The sequence below is a fragment of the Schistocerca nitens genome, chromosome 3 (assembly GCF_023898315.1).
Source record: "Schistocerca nitens isolate TAMUIC-IGC-003100 chromosome 3, iqSchNite1.1, whole genome shotgun sequence".
Classification (NCBI taxonomy): Eukaryota; Metazoa; Arthropoda; class Insecta; order Orthoptera; family Acrididae; genus Schistocerca; species Schistocerca nitens.
In genome coordinates this window covers 368,992,154-369,012,099 of record NC_064616.1, presented here as the reverse complement: position 1 = coordinate 369,012,099, position 19,946 = coordinate 368,992,154, and the positions used below count along the sequence as shown (strand labels likewise).

The 19,946-nt window shown below is 41.6% G+C and overlaps 1 protein-coding gene across 4 annotated transcripts in view; it reads left to right on the top strand.

Moving 5' to 3' along the window:
- The window catches only part of LOC126248314 (F-BAR domain only protein 2-like), a 330,016-nt gene that overhangs the window by 99,164 nt on the left and 210,906 nt on the right, over positions 1-19,946 (top strand). The gene's annotated exons all lie outside the window — the stretch shown is intronic.

Here is a 19,946-nt window from a genome sequence, read left to right as displayed (position 1 = left end):
CTTTCAGCCATCTTCAGAGAGAGCCGTACGACTCTCTCTGAAGATGGCTGAAAGGTATACAGCCGAAATATTAGAAGAAGAAGCAGAATACATGCGGCTGCATTCCCGAAACTTAATGGAGCAATATTCAGACTGCTGGTTTTATTGAAGACTGGTCCCCCCCCGTGAGTACTACAAATTCATTTGGTATACCAAAAAGACGCCAATCCAGGACTTTATCAGATAGATTAACTGTTTATGTTTTTACAACATTAAATTATAATGTCAGTTTGTTTAGAGGAGAGGGAAAGGTTAATATTGTTTCTAGTTATTACACTATCTCATCAAAAGTATCCGAGCACCTGTTAGTCACCTGAGTAACAAATCCATCTGGGCATTTCCACCATTTTAAAGCTGCATAAGTAGATTGTTGGTGATGTGATTGTGAATTGGAAACATGGAGGAACAACCACAGTTAAATCAAGACCAACAAGATCTCATGTACTGACAGATGGAAAATATCAAGCACTGCAGAAGGTGATAGAGATTTTATATATATATATATATATTCACATCACCAACAATCGACTTATGCAGCTTTAAAATGGTGGAAATGCCCAGATGGATTTGTTACTCAGGTGACATACAGTGATTCGACTTTTGTTCAAAGTCACTCAGCCCTTCTGACTGACCCATTCTGATGTTAACAGTAAAACCGCTTTCTAATGAACCTCTATAGAGCCAAATACTTTTTCCTTTAATTGGGTTTTTCCTGAAATGAGTGTTTTGCCAGAGCACAAGAAAGGAGTGATACAGACTCATAATTCAAACGTGTTTAGGGGATAAAAGTGCTATTTAATTTCAAAATTATGTATATCCTGTGCCACAAATTTAAATTCAGTAAATATATAATTATTACACTTTCCATAGAACACTTGCTTTATTTTATTTAAAAAATAATCTTTTCACTCTTCATCATTGTTACTGCTAGCTCCTACATTTATTGCTTCATAAGTATTTCATTTGCACCAGTCTTTGGAAACAGATGTCAAGATGTCATCATCACAACAAAAAGTGTTCAGGAATGTCACATTTTGAGAAATATCAGTTTTGCTACCTCATTACTCTTGTGGAGCAATATCGTCTTCAGCAGCAACTGATTTACAACAGCTAGCCTGTGTGAAAGAATTTATCATCATCTGTTCAGTCCATTTTAATTATCCAGGCTGTTATGCCGTGATCGGTTGATGAATTCCGTATTGTTTCCCAACGTTTCGTCTCCGACTGCGGGAGACATCTTCAAGGGGGTCCGTAGCTTGATGGAAGGTCCAACACACACACTGGCTCGCTACTGACTGCCGCTAAATTCCGTGTCCGCGCGCCCCTGCGCTGCGGCGTGACGTCATGTGTTTTGAAAACGTCAGTGCAATTGGCCGCTGTCCGTCGCCGTCGATCGCCGTTGCCATCACCTAGTAGTGGACGAGTGGTACACATCTTATTTAACACCGGCATCCATATACCGTTTAATTTGACGCCCTCCTCCTTTCGGTTGAAGTTATTTGGGTGTTTAGCGATTTCGATTGCCTCCCTGTAGAGCCTTTCATAGTATCCGCTCGTGGCCGCTAGTACTTGCGTCTCCTCGAAACGAATATTGTGGTTCCCTGGCTGGAAAGCATGCTCCACAACAGCTGATCGTTCCGTTTCTCCTCTTCTACAATTTCCCTTGTGCTCTTCCAAACGTTTAGAAACAGTTCTTTTGGTGGTACCCACATAAACATCACCACAGCTACATGGGATCCTATACACTCCAGATTTTTCCAATGGTTTGCGAGCGTCCTTGGCAGGCCTAAGGTATTCCTTTATCTTCCTGGTGGGCTTGTAAATTACGGTAATATTCCGCTTCGTCAAGATCCTCCCTATTCTTTCCGTTACATTTTTAACAAACGGCAGGAAAACCTTAGATTTTGCAGTAGCCTGTACGTCAGTATGATTTCTGCGTGGCTGCCTCAACGCACGTTTTATTTCGGCGGACGAATATCCGTTCTTCGTTAGTGCATTGTGGAGATGTTCCATCTCAGCGTCGAGCAACTCAGGTTCACAAATATTTCTAGCTCTGTCCGCTAACGTCTTGATAACACCCCGCTTCTGTTGTGGGTGGTGGTTCGAATCCCGGTGCAAATAATGGTCCGTGTGCGTGGGTTTGCGGTACACTGTGCGGCCCAAACTACCATTTTCGTTTCTAAACACAAGCACATCGAGGAAATGTAGTTTGCCGTCTACCTCCTCCTCCATTGTAAACTGAATTCTTGAGTTTATACTGTTCAGATGTTCGTGGAACCGGCTTAGTTCCTCCCTACCATGTCTCCACAACACAAACGTGTCATCCACGTATCAGAACCATACATTTGGTTTCTTGCTGGCAGTACCTAAGGCCTGTTCTTCGAATTTCTCCATAAAGAAGTTTGCAATTACGGGACTTAGGGGGCTTCCCATAGCCACGCCATCCGTTTGCTCATAAAACTGTTCATTCCACTTGAAGTATGTGGTCGTCAAACAACACTTAAACAGCTCTAAAATATCGGCAGGAAAAATTCGATCCAGCTGTTCCAATACATCATTAAGTGGAACCATGGTAAACAGCGATACCACATCGAAGCTGACCAATATGTCCTCCGGCTGGACCACTATGCCATTCAATCTGCTGATGAAATGTGTCGAATTCTTTATATGAGAGTCCGAACGGCCCACATGTGGTTTTAACAGCGTAGTCAAAAACTTGGCTAACGAGTAGGTGGGCGAACCAATGGCACTTAGTATCGGTCGTAACGGAACATTTTCTTTATGAATTTTGGGCAATCCATAAAGCCTCGGTGGTAGCGCAACCGAACTGCAGAGACCTTTCTGTACACTCTCTTCAATGGAGGACTTTTTTATTAACCGCGACACAGTTCTGAGAACGTTGTTAGTGGGGTCCTTATTCAGCCTCCTATATGCTTGCGGATCCAGTAGATCCGTAATTTTTCTCTTATAGTCGGCCACATCCATAACCACCGTTGCGCTTCCTTTGTCAGCTGGGAGAACCAAAATACTATCGTCGTCATTCAGGAGTTTTAAAGCTCTTCTCTCACCCACAGTTATATTACTTTTCGGCGGTTTTGCATTGGCTAATATTCTCACTGTTTCTATACGGACTTCTTCAGCTGTTACAGAATCTACACTGCGAATTCCTGCTTCTACATTGGCTATAATTTCTTCCGTGGGCACAAAACGCGGACTAACAGCAAAATTTCCTCCCTTGGCAAGCACAGATGTCTCATCGTCAGATAACGAACGTTTGGACAAATTGATAACGGTCCGGGAAACGTCTAAATGCCGAACAGTCTGATTAGGTAGCAAATTATCAAACTACTTCTTCTGTCTACTAGACGTCGTCAACATACGCTTCCCCATGGTATCATGCAGTAGTCTATCAATTTTATCCCAGTCACCGCTGCACAGTTTATTACTGATCGTAATATGGAGAGACATTAACTTACAGTTTGTGCTTGCCAAGTCCCGTCGGGTCTGCTGAATGTGCTGTCGTAGTAAGGCCTCCTCAGTCCGTTTGAAAATGCGTTGTGCCTTTCCAGAATAGAACAGTCGCTTTATCTTCAGAAACTTCGGTATAACACCGACAGCTCTGCAACGAGACAGGAATGTGAGGGAACACAAAAGCTGCACTCTCTTCTTCTGGAGTCCTTCCAGGCGTCGCACTTTTCTTGACATCAGATTGAATGGCATAGTGGTCCAGCCGGTGGACATATTGGTCAGCTTCGATGTGGTATCGCTGTTTACCATGGTTCCACTTAATGATGTATTGGAACAGCTGGATCGAATTTTTCCTGCCGATATTTTAGAGCTGTTTAAGTGTTGTTTGACGACCACATACTTCAAGTGGAATGAACAGTTTTATGAGCAAATGGATGGCGTGGCTATGGGAAGCCCCCAAAGTCCCGTAATTGCAAACTTCTTTATGGAGAAATTCGAAGAACAGGCCTTAGGTACTGCCAGCAAGAAACCAAATGTATGGTTCTGATACGTGGATGACACGTTTGTGTTGTGGAGACATGGTAGGGAGGAACTAAGCCGGTTCCACGAACATCTGAACAGTATAAACTCAAGAATTCAGTTTACAATGGAGGAGGAGGTAGACGGCAAACTACATTTCCTCGATGTGCTTGTGTTTAGAAACGAAAATGGTAGTTTGGGCCGCACAGTGTACCGCAAACCCACGCACACGGACCATTATTTGCACCGGGATTCGAACCACCACCCACAACAGAAGCGGGGTGTTATCAAGACGTTAGCGGACAGAGCTAGAAATATTTGTGAACCTGAGTTGCTCGACGCTGAGATGGAACATCTCCACAATGCACTAACGAAGAACGGATATTCGTCCGCCGAAATAAAACGTGCGTTGAGGCAGCCACGCAGAAATCATACTGACGTACAGGCTACTGCAAAATCTAAGGTTTTCCTGCCGTTTGTTAAAAATGTAACGGAAAGAATAGGGAGGATCTTGACGAAGCGGAATATTACCATAATTTACAAGCCCACCAGGAAGATACAGGAATACCTTAGGCCTGCCAAGGACGCTCGCAAACCATTGGAAAAATCTGGAGTGTATAGGATCCCATGTAGCTGTGGTGATGTTTATGTGGGTACCACCAAAAGAACTGTTTCTAAACGTTTGGAAGAGCACAAGGGAAATTGTAGAAGAGGAGAAACGGAACGATCAGCTGTTGTGGAGCATGCTTTCCAGCCAGGGAACCACAATATTCGTTTCGAGGAGACGCAAGTACTAGCGGCCACGAGCGGATACTATGAAAGGCTCTATAGGGAGGCAATCGAAATCGCTAAACACCCAAATAATTTCAACCGAAAGGAGGAGGGCGTCAAATTAAACGGTATATGGATGCCGGTGTTAAAGAAGATGTGTACCACTCGTCCACTACTAGGTGATGGCAACGGCGATCGACGGCAACGTACAGCAGCCAATTGCACTGACGTTTTCAAAACACGTGACGTCACGCCGCGGCGCGGGGGCACGCGGACACGGAATTTAGCGGCAGTCAGTAGCGAGCCAGTGTGTGTGTTGGACCTTCCATCAAGCTACGGACCCCCTTGAAGATGTCTCCCGCAGTCGGAGACGAAACGTTGGGAAACAATACGGAATTCATCAACCGACCACGGCATAACAGCCCGGATAATTATAATGGACATGATATTTCCGGCCGTGAAAGTTTACATTTTAGTATCATCTGTTGTGTTATGGGTGTTTGGGCAGTGACAGACCTATGCGTAGCCTGTACAGTGCTGAGTCCCATCACTTCCTTCCTCTCGAAGAATGAAATTTACCTCTACACAAGTGCTACTCTGTATTTGGCTTTGAGTGTATTGTGCACAGGTCCAAAGGCAGCAGATGACTTGTGCAGTTTGGAGGAAGGAACACAACATTTACATTCCTCAGAAATTACATTTTCTTGGGGGCATAGGTCAATAATATGTACAATTTTCCTTCCTGCTGTGCCCATCTTGGTGCACAATTGTATGATATTTGTACAATTCTGAACCTAGTCTTCCTTTGTTTAGATAATAAAATAAAATTTACATGTAAGCCTGGATTGCCAGTTGCCAGTTTTCAGTCGCCAATGGCGAACTGGCGACTATAAATTTTGCATTCTGTCCTACCAGGCCTGGTAATAATATACCACTAACTGTGAACAACACTAATGATTTGGTGGTCGTTTTACCTGTCAGAAAGAATTGCAGTGCCAATCATCTTTGGTTAAACAACAACACTTTTCTACTGGAAGTGAAAAATATAATCTTCTCAGTTGACCAATATCACACATTGCTTTCATGCAGTCTTTTAGTTCACTGTAAGGTTTTAACTCCATGTACTCTGATTTTTGAGCATAGTGTTTTGAACAATGTGTTGGAAGTTCAAAATTCTTGTGATGAGTGCTGTAGATGTGCTAGAAATGGCAAGTTTAGAGTGCATGTTGTTTTTACAGGGTGGCAGTCATTGAACTGCTGGTATATGGAGGAGGGGGGGGAACACGCAAATTAGTTACAAACTACGGCATGCACACACTTTATTCAACATGTAAACGTCACTACAAATATTCAGATTTAGGTTTTTACACATTCGATATGCCTGCCATCATTGGCGATGATGTGGCACAGATAAATAGCAAAATTCTGCATGACCTGCTGAAGTGTTGGAACATTGATGCTGTCAATGACCTCCTGAATGGCTGTTTTCAGCTCAGCAATGGTTTTGTTGTTATTGCTGTACGTATCGTCTTTAATATAGCCTTGCAAAAATGAATCACATGTGTTCAGATCTGGAGAATATTGTAGCCAGTCAAGGCCCATTCCAGTGGCCTCTGGACACCCCAGAGCCAGAATGTGGTCCTCAAAGTGCTCCTCCAGGACATCAAACACTCTCGTGCTTTGATGGGGTAGATTTCTGTTTTGCATGAACTACACATTGTCAAAATCAGGGCCACTTTGCATAATGGGGATGAAATTGTATTCCAAAACCTTCATGTACCATTTGGTAGTCACCGTGACATCGAGGAATATCGTACCGATTATTCCGTGACTGGACATAGCGCACCACAGAGGCACTCGTTGAAGAGACTTCACAATCACAAAATGCTGATTCGCAGTCCTGCAAATCTGCCAGTTTTACTTATTGATGAACCCATCCAAATGAAATTGGTCTTTGTTGTGAAACCATGCATGCATGCCCATACTAATTCCCCTCATGACCTGTGGCCAACCGTGCAGTTTGAACATCATAACACGATCTGTGCAGAAGTTATGACTATTTTATTTCATATAGTTAAACAGTTGTCACCCTGTATGTAAGAAAATCGAGACCTCATACACTCACATGGAAGGAATGGAAAGTAATTCTGTAACAGTGGGCAACAAGTTACCATTTCTCATTAAAATACTCGTGCTTGTACTGCTGCTTCATCTTATAAGATAGATTAAACACTAAAGTAGACATTGTGGCTAAGTTGCATTGACATCCCCCAGGGCTCAGTCTTTTTTGTAAGATGATGCTGCAGTACACCTAGAAGGATTTTAGCGAGATTGAGACCAGCAGCAGAAACCTACATATTTATATAAGCTATCCTTTGTTTGGCAATACATATGTTCCTCATTATTTTCTAGTGCAATATTGGGAGCCTTTTGACATTTGTTGGATGCCCCAAGAAATTATGACATAAACGAGTAACCTATTCAGAGTAACTGTGATATATTATTATTTTGGTGTGCATGTTTTTGGCACCAAAAACACACATTTTAGATGCTAATCTATTCAGTTTATTTGCTAATTAATAGGGTCCTGAAAATTTTGCATCTATATTAGGTGAAATTCAGTCTGATTTTTGTTTGTTTGTAGATGATTATTATTATTCATTTTCTTGTGCATGTGTTCCACATTTGCACAGGTCATTATGGTTGGGATTGGATTTGGCATGATTAATTTAAGGGTTGGCTGCATGCCATTTGTCACCACCCCATTACCCGCGGGATGGAATGTGTGTACCCAAATGTCTGTGAGTTGTGTTAGTTATGTGAAAGTGATGAGCAAAATTTTTCTAAATGTTTGCAAATTGTGTAACTGAGGCAGGACTTCGGTACCAGCCTGGTATTAACTTAGTGGGATGTGGGGAACTGCCTAAAAACCGCTGGCTGGCTGGCACACTGGCCCTCGTCATTACTCCACTGAGTGGATTCAGTACGGGGCCGGTGCACCTCACTGTCCTGGAAGCAGCACTTCAACGTGCAACTATGTATGTGGATTTGTTTGTAAGTGGTTAGACATAAAAATTTAAAAGTTTGTCACACTACGTGCCTGAAGAAAAGCCTGAGTGCCCTGAAATTGGCTGTTAAAAAAGATGATGATTGGGGAGGTTTTTGACTGGAATGATTGCTTTTGGAAAAACTTAAACAGTTTTTTTTCTGTGTTGTCTTTCCTTCTTTTGGCTTCATTTAAACTTTCAACACGTGATGTGTGTTGTTGTTGTTGTTGTTGAGAAACAGCTATATTTTTCTACGTGTGAACTGATTATGTTTCTCTTTTCCCCACTCAATTCAATAATTACAAAATCTGCTGAATATGAATTTCAACTTTTGTGGGCATTTGTAGTCGTGCAACCTGCACTGAGAACCATAGATAGAACAGACAAGTACTTAGCATAGAGATAACATCTGGGTACAACTTGGTATGAAATAGTTTCTGTCAGGAAAGTTACTCCAAAATTTGAACTTTTCAGGTCCCTTCTAATTAGTTTACGAGTACTGTCTTAGACATGTAACCCGCCGTTGGGCGGCTGCCACAGATACTAAGCCGGAGACATTCACTTAAGGCAGTAGTATAACTGGCCACCCCCTCAAAATTCCAAGTCTGGCCATATGCATGGTCTAGCAACACTGCACTATGTGGAAATGTGCGGAGGAAATGCTGTTATTCTTCACAAGCTGCTACAGAGCTGTATCTGCTCGTGGTCTAGTGGTAAACATCTTGTAGTATAGATTTGAGGTTGCAAGTTCAAGACCCCTCGTTGCCTTATTTTTTTTTAAATGTGCTAAAGTTCTGTAAGGTGAAACCCTAGAGATGACACACTTCTTTGTCCTACACACCAGTAATAGAAAGAACTTACAGAAACAGTTCCACCAAACAGTTTGTGGCTGCGTCAAGACCAGAACAGTTAACTCTTGAGAGTTCAGTTGCCTACAGCAGCCACCAGCTGTTGGCCACACACCACCTGCCGCCTAAGCCAGGTACTGTCCAACCAGCCGAACATGGCATGGCGCAGTGAATGTATTACCAAGTTCATTTTCTACTTACAGTTCCAGTTGCATGTGTGATGGTGCATGCTTGAAAATTATGAATGTTGTTAAAGAACTGTAAAATAGCATTGCAAATGGGAAAGGGTCTAATGTGTGAGGCATACTATTCGCTATAGGTTTAATAGATGGTTGAAGGCAACACAGGCAGCTTGGAATCTTTGTATTGAGTGATTTGGGGAAAACATGTTGGAAAAGGGTTTTCTGCTTTCAAGAAAGACTATTGCAGCATGAATGATTTTCCAAATTCAGGGAGTCTAGAGAACAGGTATATGTGATGAACTGTGCCCATTTAAACATTGTGTGACATTTGCATTCAATAGGCAAGGTACAGATATCGGGAGTAGGAGTACTAGATCCTCTAACACATAGCAACAAAAGATGAAGGGATGGCTATTGGTACATTTTTGCTTGAATGTCATCAGTTCCCTCACTGAAAACTCCTTTGTGTTGTTGTTACAGGTGATGTGTTAAGATGCCATTAAGTTATCTTCTTAAGACAGAATTAATATCTGAGCTGTAACAAAAGACAAATACTCAAGCAAAGGTCAGTTTGAATGTACTATTTTGCATCTGGTGGCTCAAAGGTGGTGTTGTGCCTTACAAACCCCTCCCCAGGGGCATGCGTATCACAGCTAGTATTTGTTGCCAACAGTTAACACATCTTTCAGTTGCAGTGAAATAAAAACAACCTACAAAACTGCACCACATGTTGCTACTATGCATTGTGCTGATTCAACATACAAAACTATCCAGGAAAGTCGTCTGTCATGCACTTATTCTTCTAATCTTACACCCTCACATGTTTACCACCAAGAAAATAACTTTCTGAACAAAAATGCATTTCAAACCTGGTTTGGCGACATCTTTAACTCAGATCATGTACAGTTTTACAGGTGTGGAATCTGTAAATTACCTGAGCATTGTCAGTCTGTTTTAATAATGTAAGAGAATAGTCTGTTGATGATTAATTCCTGTCTGGTGTAAAATAATGGAAAACACTATTAGATTATGCTTTGTATTAATACAAATGAAATGTTGCTTGCTACGGAAACCATAAACCAAAAGTCTGTTGTAATAAAACATGAAGCCTGTAACATGAATGAGCATATTTCAGCATGAATTAGGAAGATATTACTCTCACTGGAGTTTGAAAGGATCTGCATTTACTTGCTGTCTCAGTGTAGAAATGTGACAGTTCATAAATAAAATAAAAAAGATTTCCTTGTTGATATTAGATCTGACTGTCTGTATCTCGGTCACAAAACTGAAAAAAATATGGCCTTCACTGAGACTGGAAATGTGAGTCAAAGTAGCCTTCGCTTCGCAGGTGCCCACGTTGGCTGTGAGCTGGCGAAAAGCTGTAGTATTAGTCTCTCTCTTATTGCCCCAGTTGTGGCTAAGACAGGTAAATCGTAACGTAAACAGTGTGTATATGACCTGGGACAACTGGAAGATCCGGGAAAGACCTGGGAATTTTTTCATCTGGGAGAAAACCCGGAAAAACCCAGGAATTTTTTAGAATTCTGGGAATTTCTCAAGGATTTTTAGTTTTCATTTAATTTTTTGTAGTTTTAACTGGTAAGAATTGATACTCTAACAATGTCTATTTCTGTATTCTGCTACTGCGGAATAATACTGCAGCAACAGAACATGAATGAGAGAATAAAACTTAAATTGCAAAGGAAATGCGCCATATAAATAAACACAGAGCTCATACAAGCATCTGCCAACAGCAAAATTTGTGAGAGGCTTTAGGAAGACTATGCAATGCTTCTTAACATCATCTACATCTACATGATTACTCTGCAATTCACACTTAAGTGCCTGGCAGAGGGTTCATTGAACCATTTTCATACTACTTTTCTACCATTCCACTCTTGAATGGCACGGGGGAAAAAGGGACACCTAAATCTTTCCATTCAAACTCTGATTTCTCTTATTTTATTATGATGATCATTTCTCCCTACGTAGGTGGGTGTCAATAAAATATTTGCGCATTCGGAAGAGAAAGTTGGTGATTAAATTCATATTCTTGAGGGGAAAAAAAAACTTGTTTCACAAAGCGCCTAGCATCTAGTGCATGTTGGTCTATCGATTACTCAGCTGATTTCGAAACGCATCCCTATTGGTTTTTGAACACAATCTAAGTTGATTTCTAAATGAATCATAAGTTGATATTTGAATATGTGCATAGTGTACGTGATGTCTCTGCCCGGGGAATCCATCTAGAAATAAACTTTCCTGCAGACAAAAGAGGACGGGGCTATACGGGCTGAGGGGAATAAAGCCGAACAGGTGAATGCCAACTGCTGTTTGTTTATGTGATTGATTGGGTATGCGAATGATTAGCATTGTTATAATTACCAGCCAAGTCCATAGATTCAGACTACCAGAGTGGAAATAAATGACTAACAAGAATAACAGGTAAGAAAGATTACATACGAGGTGCATTCAAGTTCTAAGGCCTCCGATTTTTTTCCTCCGGACTGGAAAGAGATAGAAACATGCGCATTGTTTTAAAATGAGGCCGCGTTCATTGTCAATACGTCCCAGAGATCGCAGCACTGTATGGCAGATGGAATTTTACGACCAGTGGCGAGAATGAGAACTGTTTTAAATACTTAAAATGGCGACGTTTACCTTACTTGAACAGCGTGCAATCATTCGTTTTCTGAATTTGCGTGGTGTGAAACCAATTGAAATTCATCGACAGTTGAAGGAGACATGTGGTGATGGAGTTATGGATGTGTCGAAAGTGCGTTCATGGGTGCGACAGTTTAATGAAGGTAGAACATCGTGTGACAACAAACCGAAACAACCTCGGCCTCGCACAAGCCGGTCTGACAACATGATCGAGAAAGTGGAGAGAATTGTTTTGGGGGATCGCCGAATGACTGTTGAACAGATCACCTCCAGAGTTGGCATTTCTGTGGGTTCTGTGCACACAATCCTGCATGACGACCTGAAAATGCGAAAAGTGTCATCCAGGTGGGTGCCACGAATGCTGACGGACGACCACATGGCTGCCCGTGTGGCATGTTGCCAAGCAATGTTGACGCGCAACGACAGCATGAATGGGACTTTCTTTTCGTCGGTTGTGACAATGGATGAGACGTGGATGCCATTTTTCAATCCAGAAACAAAGCGCCAGTCAGCTCAATGGAAGCACACAGATTCACCACCACCAAAAACATTTCGGGTAACCGCCAGTGCTGAAAAAAATGGTGTCCATGTTCTGGGACAGCGAGGGCGTAATCCTTACCCATTGCGTTCCAAAGAGCACTACGGTAACAGGTGCATCCTATGAAAATGTTTTGAAGAACAAATTCCTTCCTGCACTGCAACGAAAACGTCCGGGAAGGGCTGCGCGTGTGCTGTTTCACCAAGACAATGCACCCGCACATCGAGCTAACGTTACGCAAGAGTTTCTTCGTGATAACAACTTTGAAGTGATTCCTCATGCTCCCTACTCACCTGACCTTGCTCCTAGTGACTTTTGGCTTTTTCCAACAATGAAAGACACTCTCCGTGGCCGCACATTCACCAGTCGTGCTGCTATTGCCTCAGCGATTTTCCAGTGGTCAAAACAGACTTCTAAAGAAGCCTTTGGCGCTGCCATGGAATCATGGCGTCAGCGTTGTGAAAAATGTGTACGTCTGCAGGGTGATTACGTCGAGAAGTAATGCCAGTTTCATCGATTTCGGGTGAGTAGTTAATTAGAAAAAAAAAAACGGAGGCCTTAGAACTTGAATGCACCTCGTATTATCTTCTTGCTGTATCCAAGAAAATGAAATTTTGACAGAACATTTTTGGTCAGATCGCTACACTAGAAAGGACCAGTTGTACAGTCCCTGCCTAGCAGCCTCTTTAGTGGGGGTCAGGATGTCTGACCTGCAGATTGGGAGCAGGAGAGGCACCACAGGACGTTTTAATTTCTGCTATCCAGAATATAGTTTGATGGCATCCATTACAAAATGTACACATTTCAGTTCCACAGTGCGAAATACAGTGGCATGCGATAGATGAATGCTGTGTGAAGAGGCGTGGCACTGCACTTTGGCACACTTGAGACCAAATAACACACCTTACATATCCTTAAAGTTATGTTTTATGCATCAGACTCTTCAGAAAGGAGTGCGCTCCAAAATGAACATATTTTTGAAAAGTTTTTTTTTTTTAAATTTCTGACGTCCTATCTCAAACGCTCCAGAGAGATGGACGGAGGGGGGGGACGCCACCATCTAGTATTGCCCCGGTTCGAAATATCGTAGATCCGGGGCTGTTGCGCTGAGCAGTCAGAGTTATTGTGTGTGTGTGTGTGTGTGTGTGTGTGTGTGTGTGTGTGTGTGTGTGTGTGTGTGTGTGGAGGGGGGGGGGGTGTAGTCTGCACGTGATCAGTGTTTACATTTAGTGATTTTGCTGTTTCCTCTTCGCTTACTGCTCTCACCTTAAATGAAAAAAAAGTGATTTCTGTGGCTGGGAGCTATCAAGTGAATTAAAATACATTCACATGATTATGGAGGGCTAAAATATGTTATTAGTTTCAGCTTTTATTTTATTTCCACGTTTCTGACAGTCAAGCATTAATCGCCTTGCAGAACAATGAAGTTATTTATTTTGCTTTGCTAAAGAAATTCGGCTTTTATTTATCTTTTCCGCTGAGGCAGGCAATTTATTTGAAATGAAGTGTTTAATTCCACACTATTGGCAAGTTTCAACTGTTCGCTGCATTTCAAGTGCATGTTCTCACCTTCTAGCACATATGGCATTATGCCATAATAAAGAACCAAACATGAGATAATACAGTTCTGGTACTACAAGAAAATTTACATCCTGAAAACCACACTGAAAAGCTTAATATCAGGTCGAGGCCTACTTCGTTGGGAATATAGATATACGAATGTGCACTTTAAGCTAATTATTCATCTCAGTATGGTTCACGAAATTCCGATGCTCTTGGAGTATCCTGTGATGTCTTGTTTCTTTTATTACATAATTTAAGATATTTTAATGTTTTACGAACATACATGCTTTCTACGTCATTGTAGCTGTGCAGGTGCGGTGACTCCTCTTATCTGGCACTCTCTGGCAACTGCTGCAACAAATGTATTTCTAACAGATCGCGGGGAAATATTGCGAATTGTGGTTTGAAAAGCGTTACTTTTTAAGTAAATTTTCTTTTAAGGAAGGTGAACTATGTGCGAGAATGTACGATGAATTTCTTAAATCACAGAGTGTTTGACTCTCATTTAAAAATCAACTCTTTGATGAAAAGCCATTCAGAAGAATTTCTAGCCCAGAAGATCAGAGATGTATGTCAGTATTAAACATTTTACTGGCACATTTGTGTGATGTATCTTAAAGTGTAAAACTAACAAAAAAGATCAATATTGTATGTGAAAGCTTAATTTTTTTGTAGCTTATTAATCGTAATGTATATTAATTTAAAGCATTAACTTTTCCTGTTCTTGTGTTTGCACTACGTAATAGTGATGTTGCTATTGGCTGACTATATCACGTGTCCTATGTTCTGAATATCTGCCGTTATCGGCTGGCAAGATCACGTGACATGAGCTATGACTGGCTTACAAAAACGCATCGCAATCTCGATTTCAATGCTTCGGAAAGTAACATGAGGTGTTTGGTGGAATGCAAATTTATACTTTCGTAATACGAAAATATGCAGCGTATGTGTTGCTGCACATCAAAGAACATCCCAAAACAAGCTTTTTCCCCATGTGTTTCGTTTTCTAAAGTGCCGGGAAATTCTAAGCCGCTGCATAAAACCATAACCATTCAAATGATTGACAAATTTTACAGTTCCGAGGGAAAGTATACTGTCACTTAACAGAGAAAAAGTGTATTTTCACCTGGGAGAAAGTGTATTTTTAACCAGGAGACCTGGGAAAAATCTAGGGATTTTTTTTTCCTTGTCCACATATACACCTTGGTAAAAGAAGAGATTATTTGCAATTTCCACATCAAACTACTTTCCTTGACTCAAAACCATAAATTAATAACATTATTTCACACCTTACGTGCAAACCACTCAGGTTATTCAATGAAAGTGAAAGTGATCTGAATAGATAAAGTAATATAGCCATCCAGGAAGTAACTTGTCATTCACAGAGTTACCAAACACATCCAGCATAGCTGCCAGAGTCAGTTGGGAAGAATAGTAGCCGAAGTGTTCCTTGAGTTGGCTGTGAAGCGACTACACATTCTTTCTTAAAGACTTATTCACATTTATGTAACTAGATTTAGGGAATGGAACGTAGTTAATAATAATACTCGGATTCACTGACTATGGTCTGCATTGTTGCTCGCTATTCAAAGTGTGTCCTCTGTAGTGAGAGGATCAGGGTGTGGGTATATGTTATAACTAATGCATTAATTGCGTTATTATTCCAATGTCTTTAATTTCATTATTCAAGCCACCAGCAGAGACCAGCCACCATCCTGAGGCAAAATTAGAAGATATGTCAGTAATGTGTCTTCAGAGTCTTTCACGGTGGCATGACTGGATAAAATCGTCTTGGTTTTCAACCTGCGTCAATTCCAATAAAATTATCAAGATTTTGATGGCTAGTTCCATCGTCATCAGGAGTAAAACTATTGACTGCTGGGATCGGCACTATTTCCCACTTGTGTACCTACCTTTACGGCTGCTGTCACCAATCAGAGAGAGCCAAAATAATGTGTGCGTGGAAGGCGAGTCGGGCAGCTCATAGCAGCCCTGGCCCGCTGTGGGATCAAGTGACGTCAGGTGATTCGAGGGTCCGGCGCCAAGTTTGAAACTGCCGCTCCCGCCTCTCTACAAGTGTTAAGCATCCGCTGTTGCTTCCTTTCAAATTCCCAAGCCTGCTCCCATGCCCTACTTAGTCTCTGTTGAAATTGTTGCTATTTATTCTAATCTTGGCTGCCTCTTTTATAACAGAGTCCCAGTATGTTGACGCGTGAGCCAAGACTTGTTTTCTCAGTATCATAATTAATTGCAGGCTGCATCATACCCCAAGAACTGTCAGTTATTCGTTTTTTTTTCCCCCCTGCCTGAAGAGCAATGGAAACTAAAAAAACTAATCAGCAGAAGTCATTCACATTTCTGGAGCATCTCCATTGTTTAGTCAAAGGTAGAAAGAAGCAGGCTTACCACAACATAAATGACAAGACACATTGTAATTTAGTCAAAGTAACGTTGTTGCAGTCAAAAATGCAATTTTCCAACTCGCTGTCACTTATTAAGCATGGACTGTTCAGAATATTTCATTGAATTTACATGTAAATATCTAGTGAATATAGTAGGGTAATAAAGCTGCAGCACTGGAAGTCTGTTGGCTATCACCAGTTGCGAGAAATTTTCCATTTTGCGGGTGGCGTTTTATATATAACTGGTTTTTTTTTTCTTTTTAAAGGTAATTGTGAACATTTGGGTTGCTGTCTGCCCCCCGCCCCCCCCCCCCCCCCCTCTCCAGTCTACTGACTGGTTTGATGCGGCACGCCACAAATTCCTTTCCTGTGCTAACCTCTTCATCACAGAGTAGCACTTGCAACCTACGTCCTCAATTATTTGCTTGACTTATTCCAATCTCTGTCTTCCTCGCCGGCCGAAGTGGCCGTGCGGTTAAAGGCGCTGCAGTCTGGAACCGCAAGACCCCTACGGTCGCAGGTTCGAATCCTGCCTCGGGCATGGATGTTTGTGATGTCCTTAGGTTAGTTAGGTTTAACTAGTTCTAAGTTCTAGGGGACTAATAACCTCAGCAGTTGAGTCCCATAGTCCTCAGAGCCATTTGAACCATTTTTTTCTGTCTTCCTCTACAGTTTTTGCCCTCTACAGCTCCCTCTAGTACCATGGAAGTCATTCCCTCATGTCTTGGCAGATGTCCTATCATCCTGTCCCTTCTCCTTATCAGTGTTTTCCACATATTCCTTTCCTCTCCGATTCTGCGTAGAACCTTCTCATTCCTTACCTTATCAGTCCACCTAATTTTCAACATTTGTCTATAGCACCACATCTCAAATGCTTCGATTCTCTTCTGTTCCGGTTTTCCCACAGTCCATGTTTCACTACCATACAATGCTGTACTCCAGACGTACATCCTCAGAAATTTCTTCCTTAAATTAAGGCCGGTATTTGATATTAGTAGACTTCTCTTGGCCAGAAATGCCTTTTTTGCCATAGCGAGTCTGCTTTTGATGTCCTCCTTGCTCCGTCCGTCATTAGTTATTTTACTGCCTAGGTAGCAGAATTCCTTAACTTCATTGACTTCGTGACCATCAATCCTGATGTTAAGTTTCTCGCTGTTCTCATTTCTACTACTTCTCATTACCTTCGTCTTTCTCCGATTTACTCTCAAACCATACTGTGTACTCATTAGACTGTTCATTCCGTTCAGCAGATCATTTAATTCTTCTTCACTTTCACTCAGGATAGCAATGTCATCAGCGAATCGTATCATTGATATCCTTTCACCTTGTATTTTAATTCCACTCCTGAACCTTTCTTTTATTTCCATCATTGCTTCCTCGATGTACAGATTGAAGAGTAGGGGCGAAAGGCTACAGCCTTGTCTTACACCCTTCTTAATACGAGCACTTCGTTCTTGATCGTCCACTCTTATTATTCCCTCTTGGTTGTTGTACATATTGTATATGACCCGTCTCTCCCTGTAGTTTACCCCTACTTTTTTCAGAATCTTGAACAGCTTGCACCATTTTATATTGTCGAACGCTTTTTCCAGGTCGACAAATCCTATGAAAGTGTCTTGATTTTTCTTTACCCTTGCTTCCATTATTAGCCGTAACGTCAGAATTGCCTCTCTCGTCCCTTTACTTTTCCTAAAGCCAAACTGATTGTCACCTAGCGCATTCTCAATTTTCTTTTCCATTCTTCTGTATATTATTCTTGTAAGCAGCTTCGATGCATGAGCTGTTAAGCTGATTGTGCGATAATTCTCGCACTTGTCAGCTCTTGCCGTCTTCGGAATTGTGTGGATGCACTTTAATGGCATCCTTTCCTTACCCATTGTTTTGTGATGCCCTTAATTTGCATCAGATATGAGGCACATCCAGAATGTTAGTTTTCCTATGTTGTTTCCTTTAAAGCAGACATATTTAGCTAGGAAAATTGCACATGTGGTGCAGGTCAACTATGTGACAATCACAAATACCAGCTGGACAAGTCTTGCCTGGTGCAAGTAGCATGGCAGCCGTGCCCCGAAATGGCGTCTTACTCGTTCTCCTGCTGCCTGCAAGGTTCAGTTAGTGATAACGTCCTTTAATGCGCAAAGCATAGCCCCCATCAAAAACTGCAAGAACTCAAGAAAATAAGTAGTAGCTCTGCCCTTCACTATGTTTTGTTAATTTCTTATAGTCTTTTGGGTTTCAATTACTTTGTAATTGTTGCCAGTAGATGATAGTAACAACTGTATGATCAGAATGGTATGAATACACAGTGAATTTGATGGTGTTGCACTTTCCACTTGGTTTGAATGACATTAGTGGTGATGCACTTACTCCAGCGCTGACTACCTAAGTAAAGATAGCGTGTAGGCATCTATGCTTCTTATGGGCAACAACACAGATTAAGTTCTACTTACTTCATTGTGCTCTGCAAGCCAGCATATTCTATACACCAATTTGTGACGAGGAACACCCGCCTTGCTGCACGATCTCATGTTTCCCTCAAGAACAAGCAGGGAATGGAACCAAAAACTCCAAATGTTTCAAAGGAAACAACCGTCAGTCTGCTCAATCTAATACGTGAATCACCAAGCACCAAGTAGGCATGAGTTTGTTCTTGTGATGATTAAATTAATTCTGCTGATAATTTCTTATCAAATACTACCCTCTACTATGCATCTGAATTGACAATCACTACACATTTTACATGTTAAAGTTAGTTAAGTAATAAGCTCACTGCTGTCCTGCTTACGCTGTTCTTAAACATACTGACCATTAGTTATTTGACTATACAGGCGCTACTCAGTGGTTCACATGTACGAGGAGCATCCAGAAAGTAAGTGTCCCTATTTAAAAAAACAAAACAAAACAAAAAAAAAACACACACACACAACATAGTTATATGAAAAAGTTTATTAACACCTAGTACAGCAACGTTTGAGCTATTTTTTGACATAGTTACCAGAAAAATTGACACACTTGTCATATCGTGGGATCAAGTTTTGTACTTTTGTATTCCTGTGTCGTAGATGTCTGCTGCTTGTGAATGGAACCAACGTGTGACAATCGTCTTCAGCTCTTCGTCATGATCAAAACGCTGGCCAGAGGACAGGAATTTCTTGAGGTGCAAGAAAAGATGGAGATCCATGTGTCATCGCCTGTGACAATCCTGTTGAGGAACATGTAACTGTCATCACAGTACCACTGCACAAATGTCAGTGCTGCTCCAGAGCATTTCGTTTTGTGCTCAGTTGTCAGGTTTTTTGACACCCACCTCGCAGAAAATTTCTTGAATAGCAGGTGCTTAGTGACAATTTCTGTGGAAAATGGCCACTGAGCTCAGTAATCATGAAGCGATGGGTTCTCCAGGATGTGCTGCTGCACCAGCTCAACCTGGTGATCATTGATCACAGGTGGTTGCCCACTGTGCTCTTCATCATGGAAACTTTCGATGTCTTTCAGAAAAAGCCTACATCAATGACATACCATCTGTTTGCATATGATGTTATGCCCATAGACCTGACAGAGCTGATGATGAATTTTGATGGGTGCTTTGTTTTGTGCATTAAGGAATGTTATCACTGACCGAAACTTGCAGGCAGCAAGAGAACTAATAAGAGACACCATTAGGGGTACTGGCACCAGGCAAGACCTGTCCGGTCAGTATTTGATTGCCATAGAGCTGTAATGCATGTGCAGTTTTCCCAGCTAAATATGTCTGCTTTAAAGGAAACAACATAGGAAAACTAACATTCTGGATGTTCCTCTTATCTGATGCAAATTAAGGGCATCACAAAACAATGGGTAAGGAAAGGATGCAATTAAAGTGCTATTACACAGATAGCAAGCCGAATGTCTGCAAATCATTAGTA